At 46.9% G+C, this 25,433-nt stretch overlaps 1 protein-coding gene across 1 annotated transcript in view; it reads right to left on the reverse strand.

Moving 5' to 3' along the window:
- LOC147715136 (ubiquitin carboxyl-terminal hydrolase CYLD-like) overlaps positions 1–16,195 on the reverse strand; it is a 272,321-nt gene extending 256,126 nt beyond the window's left edge. Inside the window, exon 1 of the mRNA XM_086923618.1 lies at positions 16,058–16,195. The gene's annotated coding sequence lies outside the window, so the exon portion shown is untranslated. The remainder of the gene's footprint in view (positions 1–16,057) is intronic.
- Between the last annotated feature and the right edge of the window lie 9,238 nt (positions 16,196–25,433).

Raw genomic sequence — 25,433 nt, forward strand, 5'->3', positions numbered from 1 at the left:
AAGAGTGAGCTCGTGTGCAGCAGCATCTAGAAGCACACTTACACAGACAACTGTAATCTCCATACTCTTCCGCTTTTGAATAGAAATAAATAGATTACACCAACAGAACTAGTATCATGTACTATATCCAAGAGAGCATGCTCTATTCTTGGATTTACTGCAGTTAAAGGATGTAACTCAGTATCAACTCTTCTTCCTCTAAATGTGTTACTCGAAGGAAAAGACAGTCAATAGCCCTGGGACAGACAAAGGCCTGACGCTACCTGGGCCTTAATACTTTCACACAGCACGTAGACTCATCACCCCCAAACAATCGGTATCCTTCTAATAGTGGGTAATGATTTCTACGGAATATACTAAGAAATATTGAAAACAACCAAGCTAAGGCAATACGTGCCCCTCTGATCATACTGTTAAAGCAACCTTCCACTAGCACATACCAATGACAGAGGCCTCTATGCAGGCACGCAGGTTGAGGGGGGTGTACGGAGTGGAACCCCCCTCAACCCCAAATAATTGCTCTTTTGGTTACGGGGCAGCATAATCATGCTGTTGTCCGGAATCATGTGTTTATTTTACTAAGAATGCTGGAGGGGGAAGGACAGTACGATAAGAGCACAGGAAGGGAGGGCCCCGAGCTCAAAGCACACTTCCAAATGAAATTGGCAAACTCGAACCAGAGCAATAGGAAGCTCGAAAAATGATAAAAAGTGCACTAGACGTGCAGGTCTAGTAACATGAAACATCTACTCGACCTAACTGAAATGCACTTGACCTCTGACTCTGAAAGCTGAGCAAATAGGACAAGTAACAAGATTTAAAGGCAGTTTTATTGCTCATGCACTTTGTGAGCAATAAAGATGCCTTGAAATCTTGCTATCTTGTCACATTAGCTCTGCTTTCAGAGGCAGAGGTCAAGTGTCAGTTTGTTTTGCCAGAAAGGGCGAGTAGGACCTAAAAATAGCTTGTACTTATTGAATCTGACTAGCAATTGCGAGTGGGCGAGTGGATTTTTCGAATCCTGAATAGGCCTCTCTCTCTCTGTCGCTCACTCCACTGTGATGCTGGCGCTGAGGTGACCCCTCAGTGACCTAACTCGTTCCTTCGCACCTTTGTCAGGGTGTGGCGCCACATTCAGGGAAAGGTGCTTGAGCAGCAACGTAACAAACGCTGTATATGCATGCTTACTTCATCTACAGTTGGAATTTAACTCAAATGTGTTCTGGAACTCAGGAGTGCTGCACTCGCTTGTGAGAAGGCAGGTGGGAGAGGCAGATGGGAGAGACTGAAGACGCTCTTCAGATGTGTATTTTTTTTTTTACATTTATGTCTAACACAGGATGAATGTGCACCTGCCATGTTTATGTACTTAACTGCCTTGTTTGGAAACTCTGATGTACGAGTTTCATGTTTGTATGTATTGTCCTGCCAACAAGTGCTCGTCAGGCAATAAAAACAGAATTTTTACATGAATCTGGTAACGTGCATTTGAAGTTTAAAATGGTCATGTTGTTTTGAGTGACCAACAGCTGGGCAGGGCGGTGAGCACCTGGCGCTGAGTTCGGGATCTCTGAGTTGGGGGGGCGGGGGGGGGCACTGTGTTAGAAAATAACTTGTTTGAAAAGCCTCTGCTGCAGCAGAGTTCCTTGTGTGTTTCAGCAAGATTTAGATAATAATAAAAAGGTCAAGATAAGGCTGGTGATTAAAAGTTATATTACTGCTGGAGAGGGATCAAGCTTTGTGTAGTGTCAGTTCTGACTGTAGCACAGAGGGTTAATGTGCCTTCTGCAAAGAATGTGTACCATGCAGATCACAGAACTGTATTTATGTGGATAGCTCAGTGGATTTCTGTTTTTGTCACTGAGATCCTTTTGTTACTTGCTGTTCCAATCCTAAGTAATATATAACAGTGACCTATGAACCGTCATCAAAGAGCTGCAAGCAAAACTGCATGGTATAAGTTAGAACATTATGATTTTTCCCAGCCTTTCATTATCCTAATGCTGCTAAAAATGGTTGGTTTGGATATAGCTACATTTTTTATTAGTAAAGCCAATGCTAAATATATGTTTTAAATCCTAAATTTGTGTTTAAGCCCAATCACTCTTAAACATACTGGCTTAGCATGGATGGCCCGATTCCTGCACCTTGTTATCCTCATTGTTTTATGTAACATTTCCTACTGACTGATTTACACATCAATGATTCATTGTCTCTGCATAGTTTGTGTGTGATGCAAAGTGCTCCTACTACCCACACTGGCATGAATAGTTCTATACAACAATTAAAATGCATTTGCTAGAATGGCTATGGAGAGATAAAGGGCAAGGTTGGATGGTTGAGGATATCCGTGGAGAAGGAGGTCACTGGGGCAGAAGGCACCGAAAAGATTGTCGCACCAGGCGACACCAGTGCTAAAGCCGGCCCTGCCATCGGAATGAGTTGCATAAACAAGAGACAATTTTAAAAAAAAGTATAATTTAAAGGGAAAAAAATTCAAAATCCCCCCCTAAAAAAAACACCCCTTTTCAAGTGTACTTTTTACATTTTATCTTTTTGTCCTTTTTTTGACCCGAGTGTAGGATGAAAATTAAAAGATATCTCCCTGTCACTACAATCGAGCTTCACAGAAGTGGCTAGCATTTGAAGATGCGCCCATGCACCCGTGTCTAGCCTGTCATTTCTGAAAAACGCCTCAAACAACGCAAAACTTTGGGGAGCAGGTTTAAACTCAAAGATATATTCTTCTAGGACTTCTAAAATTGGTTGAACGGTGAAGCTATAAATACTATGAAGTGGAAAAAGTTTGTTTATACAGAGAAATATAATTAGTTATTATTCGTGTAATAACAGGCACAATGTTTTTGTTTGTGCTGTGGGTCGGGTTCCTTGCATGACCTACCTATTTCACATTTCTTTCTGTCTGATCTCATCTGCGCCGGTGGAGAGATAGGACATCTGATCGCATTGCTGTTGCCTTCCATGCTGTGTCTGGCCCCATGTTTAGCTGTCTTTGTTCAAATGGGTGGGGTGTGGTTCGGTGGTCATTACTTATTTCCAATACTTTATCTAGTTGGAGTGGGTCACAGTGATGGATCTCGAGCCACGTACCATTTCCGTCAAGCTGAATTATGTCCCACTTGCCCTCCTTTTGCATTTACCTAAAGGCCATTTATCATCTGCTGCAGGGAAGTGGGGGAGTGTGGGGGTTGAAGGGGACTCAATGTTTCCCATTCTGTTCCTGCTTCGGGTTATTTTGAAGTACCCTCCCTATTGTTATTCTGTTCACGCCAGGCTTGTGGTGTCATATGCTTGCATCAATGCCTGAGGGTGAAGAGACATCTCTTGGGGCTATCATGCACACAAATTAGATCCAAGATATCCAACTGCTCGGTGTTTTCTAGCTATTTAGATCAGGTCATACATGAAAATAGCCCTACAATATCAGTATACATTGCTCATAACTTCCAGCACCATCATGCACACAAAATGGCTCCAAACGATACTGTTGGCCAAGTATTTGCTTCCTCAACAGCACAAAAATATCAACACATACTCACCCATCACCACACAGTAACCCTATTCCCGACACAATCATATGTACAATACAGCTCCATGCCTTAGGTAGGATAAGTATTTGTTATGTTAGTTATGTTATGTACATTTATAAAGTGCATGGCTGCCCCAACAATAGGGCGTCCCAGCGCTAGCAGACAGGTGGCCAGAGAGAAGGGCTAGATGGAAGAAAAAAAGCCAGGTTTAATCAATTTCCTGAATGCCCAGTGATCTTGTGTGCTCCGGGCGGCAAGTGGAATGCAGTTCCACAGGGCAGGGGCCAGAGCCGGCTGTCTTGTCCTAAAGCAGTAAAATGAAGCCCATCACTCCCACAACCACATGCAGTGGCATTAAATCTACATAATTAGTACAGATACCTTAAATCTTAGCACCAGTAAAAGCTGTGCTAAGGACATCCGTATATCCCAGGAGAATGAAACACAGTTCAATGTTTTTGACCGCAGAAATCCATGCACATATTTTTCAATTTGTGATATTTTTATATTTTATATTAAAAAATTGAGGGGTCACTGGTTCTATGTTGTGTAGATGACCACGGTGTGCAAGGGAGTTATGGTCAGTTTCAAACTTTTGTAGTCCTGGACTTAGGGGGGCCTTTATCATTAAACACTGCTAAATATTCTGCAACATTTTTGTCTGTTTCAGTTATTTCACCTACTTGCCTTCTATGGGTTTTTTAGGTTTCGAACCTGGCGAGGGGCACGAAGTGCCCCTCCCAGTTTGAAAACTATTGTCTTCAGTATGGATGCCGGCCCCGCCTCTGCCTCTCATTGGCTAGCTCCATAAATGGAGACTAGCCATTGGGAGACAGAGGCTGTCAATCGCGCTTTCTCACGAAAACGCGATTCGGGGGCGTTTCTGGTGCTTTTTTTAAGCCCCGCCCCTTTGTCCCGGGCCGCGCTGCGATTGGCTGCCGGCCCGGGACACCCCCGTGACGTCAGCGAATTACAGCGCGGCCCGGGACCTGACTTGTTAATGAGTGGTGTTGGTATCCCACAAACATGTATTTAGGGCGGCTAGCTAGCCCTCTGTAATGGCTAGCACGATCAATATGTTCAGTTGCTGCTTTTGGCTCCAAGAAGAGTGGGGGAGGGGGGCATGGATGCTGAGTTTACATTCATCGGTCCGCACTGGCACCAGCCCGGCGGGACTGCTGTCTCCGTTTGTGAAGTTGTTGCGTTGCTGTGCTTCGCCTCTCTTCCATTTCCCTCAGTGGAGATTGAAGCATTGTCTCCCCCCCCCCCCCCCCCCCCCTACCGTCCTCTCCATTGTTTCCACACGGAAGTCGCCATCTTCCCTCCATCACTGACAGAACTGGGCTTTTTGATTCCCGCCGCATGTTTATTCAGCGCGAGCCGCTGATGTGTCATTACCTTCTTTGAAGATTACGGGCTTTAAAGCTCCCTTCGCCCGCTCGCTTTATTAATGGTAGGGAAACTTTTCTTTTTTATCTTTCAAGATAGGTCTGCGCGCCCTGAGAGAGGCAGGCTGCCTTTTTAACTCGGGATATGGATGGGGCTCAGCCTCGCAGGGCAGGCCGGGCTCCATCTGTCAGACTGACCACATAAGCCCGTGTATTGCAGTTGGCAGCCTCGCGCAGATTTCCGAGCCATGAGTCACAGCCATTAACTTTATAAAAACCCTCGACCCCCCTCTCCTTCCTCAGCCTTGCTTTCCTGCAGTTTAAACGTCGTTAAAAGGTGAAAAATAACAGCACTGAAATAAAGTGTATTTTCCAATCAATGTGTTCCTTAACCAAACTCAGACATGACTCTCTGAGAATACATCCTATCTTCTCCACTCCCCCCTCCAAACTAGGTTACCTATAGCTCCTCCCCCGCCTTTTCTCTGCATCTTGCCCCTGACCTCTGGTTCTAGTTTCTGTGAATTCCCTTTCTGCTTTTTTTATATGTCACCTTATATTTTCCTCCTCCTGTTCAACTGGCTCGCCCGATCTCCAAGTCTCACTTTTCATAGTGTTTTACTAACTCCATGCTCCCTCCACCTCTCCGTTTCTCCACCTCAAGCCACCTTTTTCCCCATCTCTACTTCACAGCTCCGAATTGAGAACCACGTGTGTAATATGAGTCCCGAACTGTAACGAGCTCTGAGAGAGCCTCAAACACCTCATGGGAATTTGGGAAGCGCGCCCCTCCTCCAGACGATTTATGTTTTAAAACAAGGCTGGCTAAATGCTGCATCTCGCAGCCATTTCCCCCAATCATACTGCTTTCTAATGTATACTCTCTTCCAAAGTGGAACTAGCTCTGTGCTTTAAGGATGTGAAACACGGTCGGCTTTCATGACCAACATCAAATGCACTGTTCAGAAGATGGCGTGGAATTGACATTAATTTTAGTTCACTTCTCACTTTGCAAAGAGATCGATGCCGAGTAATAACAGCTGACATCTCTGCTGAAAGGAGGAGAAAGGAGAGCCGACCAGAGAAATCGAAAATGCAACCAAATAAATCACTGGCCACTTTCCCGGGAGCGGAGTCGGTTCAGGCATGGCCAGGAGAAGGGGCGTACGAGCCTGCCTGTGGAGGGGGCTGCCGGGGAACAGGGGCAGAAGCCAGAAGGGGCACACGAGCCTGCCTGTGGAGGGGGCGCAGGGGCACCACCACCCCCACACAGAGAGCTAAATAAAGGGGACATCTATCGTGTCTGCTGCCGCCTCCGTGACCCAGTTCAACTCTGTGTATTTTATTAAAACTAATGTAAGGCACCTAGATGTATTAAAGACCATTCATTCTGAATGAACTTCTACATATTAATGAATATAGTAAATACATATTTAGTTTATCCTAATTTATTTGTATTTAGTCTAGACGAACAATATAACTAGCTAGGGTACAAAGAAGCGGGCGAGTGAAAAAATGAGTTTTGGTGCAAATGAGTACTTTTTCTGTAAAGAAAAGGTCAATACCACCTTTAGGATCTGAGGCGAGTGATTTAAAACATGTACAATCACACAGGTAAACATGACACTGTGCATGTAGGAGATCTTGCTCTCAGTGCCTCGTTGCTATAGTGTCCAGGACCCGTGTAAATCACTTTTTACACCAGCACCAACCCAGCCACCAAGGAACTTTTCAACCACAAATCCACGGAGGCCGGACCCTGGGAACACAGGCCTCGTCTCTGCAGAGCCGATCCCCCTCCCCCCTGCTGCAAGACTCCTAACCAGGGGTCATGCAAGGATGGTCGTGGAGTGCAGGACCGGGTCACTGTGTCTACCCGGGTTCTAAACATATAAACATAAGCAAAGCTCTGATGCATTTAATGAGAGGGGCAACCATGCGCTCTGAGGCAGCTGCAGGGCCTCCCAGGGCTCATGACATCTCCAAAATAAACAGCATGGCTCTTCATTTTCAACTATATATCCATCTATATTATCGAGGAAGAGAGAGGGCAAGTTATCCAGGTTAGGTGAGATTCTTGATCAAGCAAACTGTATACACCACAGTACACCCCCCACATAGAGTTCTCAAGAGGGCTCATTGAGTCAAACTGGCACTGACATCTGCTGCGACCTGCAGGTCACGGGCTGATATCCCAGCAAGGCCAACTCAACCTTCCATTCTTCCGAGGTTGGTACATAAAGTGCAGTTTTAAGAAGATGTTGTTTTACTGATTTTCTTGCATTTATGAAATGGTTACATCCCAACTTCAAATGTAATATGCAGTTTCGGAGAATATGCAGTATCTGAAAAGCCGTTCTTTCAGCTCTCAGCGTATTCTTAAATTGAGTAATAACACCTGTTAATCACAGGAACGGACAGGCTGCAAAACTGTATTATGAAACGTATATAACTGAGGCAGTAGACACACACAAACAAGGCAAACGTGAGTACATACATATACAAACAAATCAATAAGGTCATTACTTTGCTATTACAACGTTAAAATTAACGTCGAAATCTCCAGAGCAGCTTCCTATAATTTTCCCCATTTTTAGTAGCAGAATAAAGTATTTAAACGTTTTTCTTTTTGCGGCCTTCTATACAAAAAAAAATCCAGAAGCTTATTTCACCCCTGCGTCACAAATCGGGCTGGGTGAGAAAAATAGCCACCATCAAAGCCAAAAGACAAACAGGGACTGAAACCATTAGTCTGACACAAAAAAATTGCCGATAAATTGATGTATTAGTCAACCGATTTAAGTGTATTTTCCGAACCTAAAAAACAAATAAAACTCTTCGGCTATACCATATCGTATCATATTTTTCTGTTTTCCAGTATAGAGCATTTTGTATTACTGTGGACAAATAGCGGCTATTTTATTCTATTACTATTTGCACAAATTGTCCTGCAAGAAAATATTCCTAAATATGATGGGTGCAGCGATTCGAGACACTTTTAATGAGATATGTGTTGCCTCGCTCATCATATGGAAAATATATACAAATGTTAGAAGTGTGAGGCAACACTGGAGTTCCACGGTGTTTCACCTCCTGCTCGCGCGCAGAGTCTCAATGCAGCACCTGGGCAAAAGCGTAAAATCGGCACAGTAAATCCGATTTCCGTATGTTGTTTCTCCAAAACTCCGAATTGCTGTTACTTTCATGTCCCCTAATAACCAGGATCCCAGGCAGGTCATGGTAATTCTGGTGCGGGGAAATAAGGAAATGATCACGGGTCACGAGGTCCTCTCTTCTTTCCCTGGTGATCCTTTCCTGCCTGTCTTCACTCCATCCCCATCCTCTGCCCGCCGTTGGCTCTCTTCTCTCGTCCTCTTTCCTATCTGTCCCTCGCAACTTTTTCACCCATAAGACTCCCTCCCCAGCTCCTCCCAATTCATCAGTCCCGTTCACACTTTTTTAAATGTCCCCCTACCTTCCCTCTCTTCTGCCCTCACTCACCCCTCTGCCCCAGCCGTCCCCTCTCGCGTTTCCCCTATATTTCCTTGTTGGTTCCCCGCTCTGCCTTTCCCTCTCTTTCTTCTCCTCGCACCCTACACAGCTCAACCTCCTCCATTCGCCGTCCCTCCTGCCCGCTCACCGTTGTCCTCACACACTCCTCTCCACTTCGGATGCCCCCTCCTTTCCTTTCTCCCTCCCATCCTCTCACATCCTCCATTGATACATTGTACTCGCCCTATCTTTCTTTTGCTTTCCTCTTCCAAATGTACCTCTTGCCCTCTCGGCTCATTCCATGACCCGCCGCTACCCCTTTACTCCGTCCCCTTTCCCTCTCTCTCTCTCTCTCTCTCTCTCTCTCCCTCTCTCTTGTGCTTTCTCCACATCTTTCCCTCTCAGCTTTCTTTCTTCCCTCTTACAGTTTCGGTTTCTCTCGTTCTCTCACTCTCTCTCCCCTCCTGCCATCTCTTTTCCTCTCACCCCTCCTCTTTCCTCGCTCAATCTGTGCCCCTCGTGTCTGCTCTCTCTGGTCACCAGAAGAGACAGCGCCTCCCACCGCCGCAAAAACGCCCGCCATAGAAAGAGCGCAAGGGACAGGAAACGAATAAACAAGGGAAGGAAAGACACACAACCAAGAGTGGAACACTTAAAGCTGCTCCAGAGAGGGGGAGCCGAGCAGGTCCGCCTGGAAATGTACATGTGTAGAGACACTTCCTCGGGAAGGTCCCCCCTCCCCCCGATCAGACCCTTTCAATTATTCAATAGCTAGAGCAGACCAAGTGACTGCCAGGTGCAATACATCAGGCTTAGGAAGGGCTTTCATTAGATTCGGAGAGATTCACGCTGCTCTCTCCCTCCATCCCTCCGCCCTCACTCCTGTGTGGGTGGCTCTGTGTGTGTGTGGGTGGCTCTGTGTGTGTGTGTGTGTGCGTGTGGGTGCAAATGCAATAGGTCTCACATTTGCGAAAGATTAAGCTATTGGCATTGTAAATGACAATGCCATTTATTTATCTGTTTTCAAAACCAACACATAAATAAAAAAAATTGTCATTTACAATGACAATAGCTCTAACTTTTACAAAGGCGAAACCGTTGCATTGTAAATGCTTGTTTTCTTTCCAAGCTGCGAAGCATGGTTTCCTACCGGGCATGTGCTACTACTATAAGGCCTGTTCTTGCTGCCCTCCCTTAGCCTGACGTTAGATCTGTGCTAGCGCTGTGCCTACTTTTATTGGCCTTCCTGCCCTATGTCGCTTTGCATATAAACTGGACTACAGTGGCCAACATTTACAGACCATTTCACTGCTCCTCGCACTGTCTGACTAGACTGTCACCATACTAGGACCTTGGAGGTGATCAGCTCAACAACAGATCTAGACCAGACAAGATAAGAACTCACTCCCCAGTCTGCTAAAACATAACTGGCTAATCTCAGGCAAGGCTGAATGTCGAAGGGTGGTAGTCTTGTTGGGGTGAAGAGAAGGGTTTCAGAGATGGGATGCTGTTTGCTCTTTGTTGCATTTTTTAAACTTTCTCCTGTTGCACATCTTGGCCCATCAATGACCTGGAAACTTGTGTTGTAGGTGGCTATGTAGTGGCCATTTTTTTCAATTTGGGGACAACTTAAAAAAATCCACTTAAAAAACGCATAGTTTGTTGACTCAGCCAAACGAGTGAGTTGGTGTAGAAGTGGCAAAATGCAAAGCCTCTTATTAGCACATACAGGGTATAACATGTGAATTTTGCTTGCATTATGCTACTTTGTAAATGCAACACGTTGCCATATGATTCACCTTTCCCATTGTCTAGTAATTATTTGTTGTAAACTTCGATGCTCCTTCCTTTTGAGGTTGGTGTACTGAGTAATATTAAATCGGATGACATGTTTGGTATTTAAGGTGCTTAGAAAACAGGAGAAGTGGAATATAAAGTTCTAGGCTAAAGAAACAAAATGTTATTTTTTTGTATTGTTCTTATTATTGGCATTGTTAATAATACATAGAATCAGCATTATCATTATTTGCAGACAGTGTTAACTAGGCCTAAGATAGACTTTATGCATTTCTAAAAAAAAACAAAAAAAACCACCTGTACTGCAAAAAAAAAAATGCCAAAACCCCAAAAAGATTTAAAATTCAGTGTTTACTCTGCAACTCCCTTTTTGACAAAGAGTACCAGAATCGGCACAATGAGTACCGGAATCGGCACAATGAAAAATGTCACTATCCTCTCCAGTACAAATAACGGACCAACATATCCACCCCTCAAATTACTTTCATATTTCACTATACTAATTCACCACTAATCCTTTATGGGTTCCAGAGTAGCGATGAAAAAGCGCTTAGAAGCCTCGTCAGGGGTAGCAAGCGCTACATAATTGCAATTACAATACAATAGGGAGTTCTTGGAGCTCCAGCTAATCCATATGAGGTAAGCTAAGTCCACAAACAAAAGTTATTTTTTCTGAGGCAAAATATAGAAACTTCCAAACTAATTTTCTAAATGAAAAACACTTCTGTACAATCACCGAGGCTGGTAATGAGGATGAGGAGGGTGTTCCAGGTCTTGGCTGCAAGGTGGAGAACGATCTGCCACCGGAGGTCGCTCTTTGGAAGCGGAATGACTGTGGCGAGGTCGGTGGAGCGGAGCTGGCGGTTTGCCGGTGTAGAAGCTGAGTCGTCTGTTGAGGTACGTTGGTCCGGTGTTGTGTAGTGCCTTGTGTGCATGGGTGAGGAGCTTTGAAGGTTATCCTCTTGTTGACCGGGAGCCAGTGCAGGTCTCTCAGGTGGGGTATGATGTGGCTGAAGCGAGGGATGTCGAGAATCAGGCGTGCAGAGGCGTTCTGGATGCGTTGGAGCCATCTCAGGAGTTTGGCCGAGGCTCCTGCGTAGAGGATGTTTCTGTAGTCCAACCTGCTGCCGACGAGGGCCTGGGTGACCGTTCTTCTCGTTTCAGTGGGGATCCACTTGTAGATCCTGCGGAGCATGCGCTGAGGGTGTTGGAGCAAGAGAAGGAGACGGCGTTGACCTGTTTAGTCATGGAGAGGATGGAGTCAAGGAGGACACCTAGGTTGCGTGCGTGGTCGGTGGGTGTTAGAGCGGTCCCCAGTGCGATCGGCCACCAGGAGTTGCCCCAGGCTGAAGGGGTGGATCCCAGGATGAGGAACTCCGTCTTGTCCGAGTTCAGCTTCAGTCGACTGTTCCTCATCCATTCAGCGACGGCCTTCATTTCTTCGTGAAGGTTGGTTTTGGCAGTGTGGGGGTCCTTGGTGAGGGAGAGGATCAGCTGGGTGTCATCAGCGTAGGAGATGATGTTGAGGTCGTGCTGATGGGTGACTTAGGCGAGCGGTGCCATGTAGATGTTAAACAGAGTTGGACTGAGGGATGAGCCCTGGGGTACGCCGCAGATGATCTTGGTGGCTTTGGAGCAGAAAGGGGGAAGGCGGAAAATTTGTGTTCTGCCAGAGAGGACGGAGGTGGTCCAGTCCAGGGCCTTCTCTTGGATCCCGGCGTTCTGGAGGCGTGTTCATAGTGTCTGATGGCAGACCGTGTCGAAGGCTGCTGACAGGTCCAGGAGGATAAGGGCTGCCATTTCTCCGTTGTCCAGCAGGGACTTGATGTCATCGGTGGCGGCGATGAGGGCAGTCTCGGTGCTGTGGTTGGTGCCGAACCCGGCCTGGGGAGGGTCCAGGATGTTGTTCTCCTCGAGGTAGCGGGTCAGTTGTTGGTTGACAGTCTTCTCGATGACCTTTGCCGGGAACGGGAGCAGGGACATGGGCCAGAAGTTCTTGAGGTCCTTGGGGTCCGCCTTGGGTTTCTCGAGTATAGCATTGATCTCGGCGTGCTTCCAGCTCTCCGGGAAGGTTGCTGTCTCGACGAAGGTGTTGATGACTTTCCGGAGATGGGGTGCGATGGATGTGCTGGCTTTGTTGAAGATGTGGTGTGGGCATAGGTCTGACAGAGATCCAGAGTGGATGGTGATCATGATCTTGATGGTGTAATCGTCATTGATGTTGGTCCAGGAGAGCAGGCAGTTGGTGCGGATGGTGGTCGTGGGGGCGGAGGTCTCAGTGGTTGTCGGGCGGTCATGGCGTTGAAGCTGTCGTGGATGTCTGCGATCTTGCGGTGGAAGGGGGCGGCCAGCGAGTCGCACAGGTCTTGCGAGGGTGGGACGTAGTTGGTGTTGGAGCTGGGTTTGGAGAGTTCCTTCACCATGTTGAAGAGCTCTTTGCTGTTGTGCGCGTTGTTGTGTAGGCGGTTTTTGAAGGAGGCCCTTTTGTCGGATCTGATGAGGTGATGGTGTTTGCGGGTGGCGTTCTTGTGGGCTGCGTGGCTGTCCGGTGTTCGTTCACGGAGCCAGATCTTCTCCAGCTTTTGGCAGGTTTGCTTGGAGGCTCGAAGGTCTTCAGTGAACCAGCTGACTTTCTTGTTGGTGTGACTGTTGGAGAGTTTCTTAATCGGGGCGAGGGTGTTGGCGCAGTCGTTGATCCACTGTCTGAGGTTGTGGGCGGCGGTGTTGGGGGTCGGAGGGTGGTGGTTAGCTGATATTCGGTGACTTTGCTCCAGCAGCGGTGAGGCATCTGTTGGGTGCGGTGGTGCGTGGTGGGTTTCTTGAAGGTGAAGTGAATGGAGCGATGGTTGGTCCAGTGGAGTTTGGTGGTGTGGTTGAAGGAGACGTGGGGGCTTGCGGAGAAGATGGGGTCAAGCGTGTGACCAGCAGAGTGGGTGGGTGTTTGTGATGAGTTGTCGGAGTCCGAGGTTGGCTAGGTTGTCGATGAGGGTGGTGGAGTTGGTGTTGTTGTTGTTCTCGAGGTGGAAGTTCAAGTCCCCGAGTAGGATCTAGTCCGTGGAGGCGAGGGCGTGTGTGCTGATGAAGTCGGCGATGAAGTCACTGAACTGTGGTCAGGGTCCGGGGGGGTCTGTAGATGAGGGTTCCTCTGAGGGTGGTATTGGGGTCGGTGTGGATCTGGAAGTGCAGGTGTTCGGCGGTGCTGAGGGTGTCGGCGGTGTTGGTCGAGACACAGAGTGTTCCTGTGGATGATGGTGATTTCTCCTCCTGCTCAGCTGGTGCTGTCCCTGCAGGTGATCTTGTAGCCTTCCAGGACGGCTATGGCTATGTCGGGTGCCGAGGCGAGGTACAGCCAGGTCTCCGTCAGGAAGGCAACGTCTGGGGAGGTTGAGTCGAGTAGGTCCCAGAGTTCAACGGCGTGTTTGCGGGCAGAGCAGGTGTTGAGAAGGATGCATCTGAGGTGGTTGGGTTTTTTCCTGGTCGGCAGCATGGTGGGGCGGATACTTGTGAAGCTGCAGTTCCGGCAGGTGAAAGCTCCGTGGGTGTGCTTCGGGCGGCCAGGAAGCAGGTGTGTGATCGTCCGGTGTTGAGTGCGTGGAGGGTTCTGGCATCCTAGCGGTGTCGGGCATCGTGAGGTCCAGGGGTCCTGGCGCTGGGTGCGGTCGGGCCGCCTTAGATGCGCCTTCGGCACGCCAGCGGCTCAGCCTCCATATGAGGGGATGTGGGAGGCAGGAGCAGAGTGGCGAATGGGATTGCAGGGCGCGGGCCGCAGGGAGGCAGCAGTGGGAAAAACGGGCGGGCCGAAAGAAAACTGGGCACAGGAAGAAAAAACAAGTTTAGGCAAGAAAACAAGCACAGGCACAGGGGAATAAAACCAAGTCTGGGCAAGAAAGCAAGTACGGGCACAGTGGAACAAGGAACTGAAGCAGGATCTAGTGTGGTAAAAACCCAATACTCTACTGACAATTTTTGCGCAGAAGTAAAACGATTTGCTACACAGATACAGGAAAAGGCACACAAGCTTTTGAATTTGTGCAACTGATTGGTATTGCATACAATTGTATTGGATAAACCAGTGGATGCCACTGTAAGCTGGGATCCAGCAGATCAGAAAACACCAAGCTGAATGAAAGGCAAAGTTTGTTCTTCATTGAAAATGGACCTCATCAGCCACGTAAACAGCATTACTCCAAAAATTCAGAAATAGATCCAAAGAAACAGAACACTGTCAGTGCACAATGGTTGGAGAGTATCCCTATTGCGAATATAATTAGAAAGTTGATGCTGTATTTTTGTTTTGCATGTTCTGTCTGCCCACCTTCAGTTGGACAAGAGAACAGTGATAATGAATGCTTCAATTACTTACCGGTAATTGCATTACTCCGAGTCCTACTCCCTCGCTTCCCTTACTTACGAAATTGAGGCATCCCTGCCTCACCAGACACCCATACCCACATGATTTGTCAAGTGAGGACTATAAATAGTCCCCAGCCCCCTCATACCTCCTGTATTACCACATAGATTGAAACCATAACAAAAGGTTGGCCTGGACCATCAAAGAGAAACTGATCCACAGAATGCTTCCAAAGGACACAAACTAATATAGAACGACAACAGACGAATTGAATCCTAATAAACAGTGTACAAAGGTTTTGATAGTTGCAGACTTGTGAAAAGGAATCAATAAAATAAAATTTTCAGGTAAGAGCTGTTTGTTTCCAACTATAAGTGTTCTATTGTGCCTTTTAAGCACATGATAAAAAATGATTCATATTATACTGCAGTTTGCAAATACATAGTAGACATTTTCAGTTTTACGCTCACTTGAGTTGTGGGTTAAAATTATATTACAGCTACCAAGAATGGCCTTGCTTTACTAAATAACTTAAAACTAATGCCCCTGATCTCGTCCATTATTGCCGTTCAGTGACCTCTGCCAGTCACTACTCTTTTCAGTTGGGTCCTGGATGTTGCTAGTTGAAAAAGTTCAGACTAGCACCCCCTAATACATTTGACCAAGCTACGCCCCTACCTCCATCCTACTCTTCCGGACACACACTGTCTAATACCAGGCCGGCACCAATGCGACTGCCCGCAAAACTTTATAAATAAATACTCTGGACTGCGGATTGTGGCAAACACCGCCCCCCTCACATGGACTGTGGTCAGGGCCCCTGAGAGCTGCAGTCAGTCCCGGGACTGTGGTAAACCTCTCTGTGTGCGCTGCAGTAGTAGTGGACCCCTCCCCCGTAGGGTACAGTTAATGCGACCCCCCCCCCCCCCAGCAGACAGCAATCAGCACCCCATGAAAAGTGCAGAAGTGCAGTCAGGACCCCTCCCAAAAGATAGAAAGTGGACATGAATCCCCAGGCAGCCACTCAGTGCTATGCAGTCAGTCACATTACAGAGTTCAAGTCGGGACACCCTGCGGTGTGATTTCGGGATACTGTGGAGTACAGTCAGGACATTAGGAACACCCCGCAGGGGAAAAAGCAGGACACCCCGCGCACTGAAGCTAAGTTCTAGCATCCATGGACTGCAGAAATGACACACGTGGACTGCAGTGCCCCTGGGGCCTGTCGACCCACCCCACCCCCCTGCAGCTCGGAACAATCCCTGGAGCGGGTCCCAGGTGACTGCGGACTGAAGTGGGTTCATCGGCTACGACCAGGGCGAAGAGGGACTGATGTAAAGGCCCCGTGGGCCGAAGGAAGGACGACCTGGAAGCTGAAAAGGTCATCCCGTCGGCTACCCAGGACCCACACTTGTGCCTTTTGCGAACTGAAGTCAGGGGTCCCTGCGGAATGCCGATAGGTGCCCGGGGGAGCTCACCTGGCCGGCGGCGCGGAGGTCGCTGTTAAAGCTCCGCACAAACTTCGGTCCGGAGTCCCCTCCTCCCCCGGCTCGGCGTCGCACTCGCAGGGCTGCTGCTGGGCTCTCACTTCCTCCCCGACAGGTCATGTGATAGTGAAACTCACAACCAGGAAGAGCCCGTGAGAGGGGGCAGCGGCGGCGCGTGCACTGCACTCCCCAGCCAGCGCAGCCTCGGAGATCCCCTGAGCGCCACGCGGGCCTGCCTCATATCTGTATCTAAGTATTTTTGATATCCTGCTCATGAACATGTCGTTGATTCCCCTGCGCGTGTTTACTTCTGGAGGTGTTGTTGTAACTTCCCCTTTTTATGTCTTTAGAGAGATGGTGGATGAGATCTTTTTGGGAGCACAGTATGCCAACAATAAGGACAAATAATAACTTATTTTTATAGTGCTGGATTCCATTCACCATGTTGCAGTTTCGTGTATCACGGGCACTATATTACCCACTTTTCTAGGATCTGAATAATAACACGCTGAGTTAGCCCTGCCATGATCCAAACGCCCTACCTGGACATTGCAAAGGGCGTGAGCAGAGAGCGCTTAGCTCACTGAGCTACCTGGCTGAAAAGATAGGTTTGGCTGATGATGTCACATACGATGGAATCACTCAGCAGATACCGTCCAACCCCAAGTGAGCGCTGTTCTCATCATGTTGCTTGCTCTTGTTCATGTGAGTCATGGTTGTCTGTTGTGCTCGAGCAGTCACAGTTATGGGAATACCTGGTGTTTCCTAGCCTGCTATGCAGAGCCGGCCATACAGAGAGACCCATGTCATCATCCTCGCAATATTCACAGGTTAGCTCCTAACTGATGGGATCACAGTGGTGTCTAGCCTCTAAACACAAACACCTCTGCACCTCCTCCAGTTCACACGAATCACTCACAGCTCAGCTTTCTTCGCATTGGTACCAAGCTGTTTGTTGGGGGTGGCGGCAGGATGTGAAAGGGAGATGGAAGGACAGGGAAGAGGGCTGATGGGGTGTTAAAACATCACCTGCTACAGGTTAAACAAATGATTAAACGCAGTTCAAACGGAATCACTGGAGCCAAGTCAGACAGATGCTGCTGAGTGCATGCCATTAAAGCTCCGCTGCCCCTCTGAAGACTGGCGCCCTGTGCCTGGGCTCAGCTCGCACATGCCAAATGACGGCTCAGCTGCTATAAAATATACCAATGCTACCTACCGGTGTACCACTGTTTCTCTCTGAGGCGAAATTTTGTTTTGACAACTCAATTAAAAAAAGAAGAAAGGAAACCCAAGCAGGAAAATTATTCCTGTTGGCTATACCTGCTTGGAACAACCTATTGAGTTTTTTTAGGGTGTCCTCACCCACAAAATTCTTGTGGCATGCTTCATCATTGGACCCCACCTCACCACGAATAGTAGTGCATTTGGGTGGGCCGAACCAGAAGAACAGGAAATTCTTTGATACGGTAGGGACAAAATAGGGGGTAAAAGTATGTAGGGCAGTGGTCTTCAAACCTTGTAATCCTACCCCACCCAGTGGTAAAAAAAAAACAAAAACAAAGGGGCCCCCTCACTATTTTTCACACCTGTTCTATTAAATTGGCAATGTTTAAATATATCTAGGTGTATTTAAACTTTGAAGTTGAGTTATATTACCGTTTTAAAAATGCAATCAAATATATGATTTTGCAAACATACTGTTCTGGTCAGGCAGTGCTTACTGGCATGTTCAAGTATTCACAGTGTGACTATTAGAATCAGGGGTTTTGAAGAATATTTGGAGTCCCTTCCCTTTTGACATATACTCCCCGCAAGGATATAAATGACAAAACATGTTAGTGATGGCTTGTTACAGAGAGGCTTACTGTCGCTCATGTTTTTTTCAACTTTAAACAAAGCACTGCAATCAGCATAATGCTTCTTTTGGTCAGAGTCAGGAGCCCCCTACCCTTTTCTGCGATCACTTTTGGACCCCCTAGGGGCACCGCCACTTAGTTTGAGGACCCCTGATCTAAGGTGTAGCAAAGTTGATAGGGGTCACCCGGAAGAGGTTAAAAACACATTGTACTCAGATGGCTCACTACGGACAAGAAAATCCCCGCTGCATTGATCCTATTGGACCTCTCAGCCGTATTCAACACGGTGAAGCACGCATTACTGGTAAACCGTGTTCGATGGCTGGGAGTGACCGGGACAGTCCTCAGTGGATTATCTCCTTCCTGGAGGATCGGTCCCAAAAAGTCCAATTGGGTGATTGTACATCCAGGTATAGCGCACTGCCTTGTGGGATGCCGCAAGGTTCGGCATTGTCACCGCTGCTTTTCAACATCCACCTTCAGCCATTGGTAGAAGTCCTGGCAAAACTGGACTGTCAGGTGTTTAACTAGGCTGATGACACCCAGCTAATTGTGTGCATAGATGACTCTGCCCAGGCGCAGTTAAATGTACAGAATATCCTCTGGTTCACTATGAACTGGATGACTCACAACTCGCTTAGGGAAAATCCAGATAAGACTGAGGTGTTGGCCCGTGGTACAAGGACTAACCCATGGTCCAGTCTTTTCTGGCCACAAGAGCTCGGCACTACTCCGATACCAGTGCCGGTTGTGAAGAGCCTGGGAATCAGGTTAGACACCAAGTTGACAATGAACAATCAGGTAGCGGCGGCTGTGGGGAGATGCGCAAATCTGATAAGACAACTTAGGAAATTGGTTCCTCTGCTGTCATTTTCCACCATGCGCACCATTGTGTCCATGCAAATCTTATCCCGTTTGGATTATGGCAACACAGTTTACATTGGGCTCCCAGAGAAACTCCTGAGGAAACTTCAGGTGACACTAAATGATGCAGCAAGACTGATTTTCAAGCTGTCAAGAAGATCTAGTGCCACACCCCTGCTACAACAATTACATTGGCTCCCGATTAAGCAGAGGGTCAGGTTTAAGGGCCTGTGTATTGCACACAAAGCTCAGTATGGAGCACCTCTCGGTTATATAAAAGAGCGCATGAAGCCGTATACTCCAAGTCGGTGTCTCTGCTCATCTGGGAGAAATCTGCTGACTTGTCCGCGCTTCAGTAGAACTACGTTGGGAGGGCGGTCTTTCTCTATGGTAATTCCCCAGCTCTGGAATCAGCTTCCGGAGAGCCTACGTGGAGAATCTATGTCACTTCCTTTTAGGAGGAAGTTGAAGACCATCCTGTTTACTGAGGCATTTGGATAAGCTTTACTTTGATCAGCTGGCAGTGGGGGCATTTGGGTTCTGAGTCAATGTGTTAACGCTTGGAGACCGTTGGTGATTTGGTGCTTTATAAATACATATTAACATAACATAACATGGTACTATGGTTGGACGTCTGAGAATCACAAAGGTCTCCACCTTCTTAGATGTGGCCTACATGTTACGGTCTGGATTGCCACTCCAGGATATTTGGTCTACGTTAGGAGCGCAGAAGTCCCTAACCAATGTGGTAGGAATCAACTAGTGAACCCATGCTAATTAACACGAAACAAAAAAATGCACATAGTCTTTTTGTAAATAATTTGTATGCAGTAGTACAGGTTGATAAATAGATACAATACATTTTATTTGAAGGACAAAGCTAATCCACGGCTTTAAATTAGGGATCGGGGTTCCATCAACGAAAAGTAACTTTAAAAACACAAATGCATTCATGCTAGAAAGATACCATATGATACTTTTCCTATCCTCCCATAGTTTTAGGAATTTCCATACTGCCCCTACCCCTAAAGCATACAGTTTTTCCCTTTCTTTCATCTGTGGCATCTTAAAAACCCAAGAGTCATAGAAAGGAGCTTCCCTTGACTTCCGTTTATGAAGAATAAGTGATTTTACCACCCAGGATGCTATAAAGAGCAGCTGCCTTTGCCGTATACGGAAAGGTTAGAAGAATTGCAAATCCCAAAGAAGGCTTCCGGAAGGATTGGGTGTAAAAAAAACGCTGGAGGGTTATGGTGAGCCACTGGAAGAACTTAATCTAAAATTCAGCTAGTGCTGTGTAAGTAAAGCAAATGCAAAGCCAATCGCCTATATCAAGCCCACATCTAAAACACCCGCCTGATGCCTGTTGAAGCTGAAATGAAAAAGGATAATAAAGAGACACAAGCAATTCTCTCTCATCACACAAGTTTGCAAGATTTATTGGGAACCCAATCAGAATGCAAAATAAACATGCAACACGGAGACCTCAGCAAGGGAAACATCCTTTACAACAAAACTTTTTTCACGCAGTACCTTTACATCGTAGGATTTACAACGCAAGTCGTTACAACGACTTGCGCTGGAGGGCGCTGTAGGATAGGGAATAGTTTAATTTACTATCCAAAACCTTCCCTACTATCCACGGGGACTGGAGTTGGAATAGTAAATTAAACTATTCACAATCCAACGCCACCCAACGCAAGTCGTTGTAAAACCTACGTTGTAAAGGCATGCGTGGAAAAAGCATGCGTTGTAACAACATACATCCCCTCAGGAAAGCTTACTGAGTGCCCAATTCGTATGACAGTGCAGAGACATTTTATAGATGCAAGCCCTAGAGGATGGGCATCACAATATACGGAACACAGATCAGACTATGCACTGCTGGACCAATCAGTGAAGGCTAATCCTGGTGTGATAACTTCTAAGGCCCGAAATACGTCTATGATCTGGTGTTGCTGCCCATGTGTCATCGGCAAAAGCAGATTTGGGGTATTTTCATAGAGGTGAAATGTGCTTCTGGTATATGTGGGCATGGCACGGACGTGGCCGGTCAGGTCATGCTGACACTGATAGGAAATGTAAGATTTTGCAATAGCTAGCTGGAAGCTGGCACGCGTATTTCTCGGAAAGCCTTGCGTTGCTTTGAACGTTTGCAGCTGGCTGACACAAAATGGAATGTGTGACCATTTTGTGCTTTCTTGCTGGGTCCATTTTAAGTAGATTAAAGAAAACTACAGGCCTCAAAGCAAAGGCATTTAGTATCATGAAAATACGTGTCATCATCGCCCCATTTGATACTAAATCATATGCTAATCAGAAATCAGCTTTGTACATCATGTCTTGCCCCTCAACCTCATGGGTGTGGTGTGGTGTAATCCCATCCCTGGATATGCAGCGGGCACAGGAGTTGGATAGTGTCAAAAGGACTGCCACCACTATTATGATCGCCTTTAGTATCCACAAACCCCAGTCTGCAAACCAGTTCATCATGTCTTCCCACAAGCCTCCTGTGTGTATACCATAGGCCTCATCTCTAATGTCCTTGATCTTATTTATTGCTTTATTTATATTCCCACTGTTATCTGGTATGAAAACACAGCACTGAGAAGGTAATTGATGAATGGCGTTACAAACTCCTCCTTCTTTGGCCAGAATGATGTCTAGAGCAATCCTATTTTGGATTACGATGGCCCTCTCGGAGTTGAGTTCTTCCGTTATATTACCCAGGGCGTCAGTGGTAGAGTCTGCTAGATCCTCAATCATTCTGGATAACTGGTGTACCCTGACTGAGGTATAGACACTCCCTACTACTGGGTCCATTGCCCCAAAACCTGTTAACACGTTGTCTATCCATGCTGCTGTTCTTTTGGCCCTAACCGGGGCCAACACTTTCTCTTCTGCTGGCACTAATTTGGTGAAGTGGGTCATCCGTGGAATGAAGGATGCTAGGTAGCAATTTCCATACCATCCTGGGGGCAAATAGAAGAATGCCCATGGGCCACAGACAAAGAAAAGGCCCATGTAACCTATCAGACCTGGTGACGACTCGTCACGGCTCCTGAGTCGTGTCAGTCTTGTAGTGTGGTGACAGCTGCAGGTGCCCACATATATGTGTTGGACTTGTTTTGCTTTCATTCTGTTTATCCTGTCTTCACAGTCTAACAATCCCTGCTGACCCTGAGCCAGTTCTGCTAAGGTGCATGTAAATGAGATGCATTCTTTCCAGAAGTCTTTGTCCAGTAATTCTGAAAAGCTACATGCTCTTCCTTTTTTCGGCAAAGCTGGTATTCGTTTGGGTGCTATCCTTTGATCATTAAGGATGCAGGAGGGGGCAGACACTGCCTCTACCCTGAACTTTGTCACTTTCATGTTGCCTTTCTGCTCTGTCCCTATGTCATCTCAGCCTGCTCGGCCTCTCCAATCATTATTCCTTGACGTCCTGTCAAATCCCTTTAACATCTCTAGGTATCCCTTAGTTGGCTGCATATTCATGCAAGGGACCTTTTTTGGAATGAGAGGAGGGCCTGTTGTTTGTGTGTTATAGCTGTAGCTATAGCTGGGATTGGCCTGTACTTCAGGTATAGTCATACCTACTGACACCGACACAGATATGCTGTGTTGGCTCAGTAGCATGTCTCGCATTAAAACACAGCCTACATACTTGGACACTGGCAGTATGTTGTACTTTAGACTATGTGTTGCATCTGTGGGCAGGTGTGAACAAACATAGCAATTGGATACATTAAAAATTGATTAACATTTCAATATATTGATTTCCTTCATATGTTTCCCACAATTCTCCTTAATCCCCTAAATTCACATCCACCCCCATTTCAACATTGCTTGTGGTCATATTTAGTTCATAGTCCTTTGGGGATTTTGTTGGTTCTTCCATCACTCCTATCCCCCACTCTTCCATTAAGATGCAGTATCTAAAGATCAACAGAATATACTATAATCATTATTGTCACTAGTATTGCTGGTGCCGGTAATAATATTGCAAGGATCACTGCTTTCCAGTTACATGTGTGTTGTTCAGTGGATGGCATGGCTCCAGAAAAAACCTGTCCCTTCTCTATGCTTTCAATCTTCTTGTGAATGGGCCCTAAGTTTATTCTTGGTCCACTCGGGCTGGTGAATAGGCCCTAATTTTATTCTTCTTCCTCTTGGCGCTATGCTAACTAACCCTTAGAGCCAAGTATTTAACCACTGGTTTCCTTTTCGATTTAATGTCTCGAATAGGTCTAGGACCAGTGTTCTCTATTGCAAAAACGGCACAATGGGGAATGTTCCAGGTCTTGGATAAGGCTAAAACCAGTGTCCTCTATCGCAAAAATGGCACAATTTAAAAGTCAAAACGTACATTTTTTAATTCTTGCTCAGGTACTAGCGTCGAACCCGTTGGAAAGGAAATGTCACGAAAAATCAATCTTATTAGCTCACTGAGCAACAGAGGACTCTGCACAAGTAATGTCAGTGTTGCACTTATCTCTGTTCCTGGGCACAAAAGGGTTACTTCAATTCTGGACCGTTGACCGCTGGCCTGTATTGACGCAGATCGAAATCTGGAAGTTCTGAGTCCTTGCATTAGGCAGCGGTTAGTAAATCATCAATCCACTTCTTCAGCTTTCTGTTTGTTGGAGCGAAGGTTATATCCGCGATGCACTTCTGATGTCGGTACTGATGTTGGTGGAATCTGTCCTTTGCTCTCAGGTGGCGTTGCCTTCTTTGTGTGTGTTGCGTGATCATGGGCTGGTGGAGTGGCTGCTTCTGGGACGTAGTTCAGCACCTGACAATGGAGGTAACGTAAAATGTCTGTTAATTTCTTACAATAACAAAGCAAAAGTTCATCAGTTATTGACAGGGGGGCAGTTGACATGTGTCCTGGAATATGCATTGGTCTGCCAAACACGATGTCGTGTGGGCTTAGCTTGGTCAACCTATCTGGTGTGCTTCTCATTGCTAGTAGTGCTAAGGGCAATGCATCTACCCAGGAGAGGTCTGGTGACGCACAAATCTTTGCTATTTTATTTTTCACCCCCCCATTCTTTCTCTCAACGCGCCTGCAGCTGGTGGGTGATAGGCACAGTGCAGTTTCTGCGTTATCGCAAGCCCTTTACATAGTCCTTTTATTACATGGGAAATGAATGCAGGCCCATAGTCGGACGCAAGGAGAGAGGGTACCCCAAATCTTGGCAGTAGTTCTTGCAGCAGGCACTTGGCCACACTCTGTGCATCACAATGTATTGTGGGGTAAGCCTCTGTCCATTTACTAAACATGCATACCACTACCAAAACATACTTGTATTTCTGGGTGGGGGGCATGTCGATAAAATCAAGTTGAAGGCTTTCAAATGGTCCATGGGGGGGCGGGGGGGGGGGAGGAGTGGCCAGGGGCAGTCAGTTGGTGTACCTTTTCCTGTGTTATATTGGTCACAGACAGAACATTGCTTACAAAGTCTTTCTGCTGTCTGACGAAATTTGGAGTTATACTAACACTGGGAAAACAGCCTAATCATACCATCTCGCCCTACATATGAAGGCCCATGAAAGAGTCTGGCCATTGAAGGGAGCATGATAGAGGGCAAACATATCCTTCCATTAGGCCCCGCCAATAACCCCTCCTTGGATTGTACGCAGCCATTTTGGGCCCATTCCTCTTTTTCCTGGTGAGCCGCCCTCATCTGAATCTGTATTGGGCCAAAGTGCAAGGAATCATTGTCATCCCTGGTGTCTGTTTTATTGTCCGCTAATTGTATCATCGTTAGCTGGCAGACTGTAAGCGCTATCCTCTTTGCTTCTTGATCAATGAAAGTATTGCCTCTGGAAACGGGGTCTTTTGATGAGGTGTGGGCGGCACATTTTATTAATGCCACTTTGGAAGGAAGTAGCAGTGCTCGGAGAAGGTCACAAATCAATTGTGCATGCTGTATCTGCTGGCCAGCTGATGTGAGAAATCCCCTCATTGACCACAGCTGGCTGAAGTCATGAACCACCCCAAAAGCGTACTGACTGTCTGTGTATATATTCACTTTCTTCCCTTCAGCCCACGCACATGCCCTCTGTCATCCCTCAGGCACGACCCATCTACAAACAAATCTCCTTGAGCATCTGTGAGTGGTGTATATTTAAGGTCTGGGTGTACCTTTGAATGCCTATCTATGGCCATGGCACAATCATGAAAGGAATCATCTGAATCAAAATCCTCCAGCTCGTGTTCAGTTGGTAGCAAACACGCAGGGTTCAGGGTGGTACATCTCTTGATGACAATGTGTGGTGTCAACAGTACCAACTCATACCTGGTGAGGTGTGCATTTGTGAGATGCTGTGTCTTAGTGGATGTGAGAAGTGTGTCCACGGCATGTGGAACGTGTAAGACTAGTGTGTGTCCTAACGCTAGGTTGTCTGACTGTTCCACGGCAAGTGCCGCAGCTGCCACAGCTTTCAGGCACAGCGGGAGTCCTGAGGCCACTGGGTCTTGCGTGGCAGAGTAATATGCCACTGAGCGGTAGAAGGCTCCATGTTTCTGAGCCAGGACCCCCATTGAGCAACCTCCCTTCTCATGACAGAACATGTGAAAATCCTTGCTATAATCAGGGATGCCTAATGCTGGTGCTTCACGTAACCCCCTTTTCAGCTCA

This window comes from Lissotriton vulgaris, chromosome 5 (genome assembly GCF_964263255.1).
Source record: "Lissotriton vulgaris chromosome 5, aLisVul1.2, whole genome shotgun sequence".
Taxonomy (NCBI): domain Eukaryota; kingdom Metazoa; phylum Chordata; class Amphibia; order Caudata; family Salamandridae; genus Lissotriton; species Lissotriton vulgaris.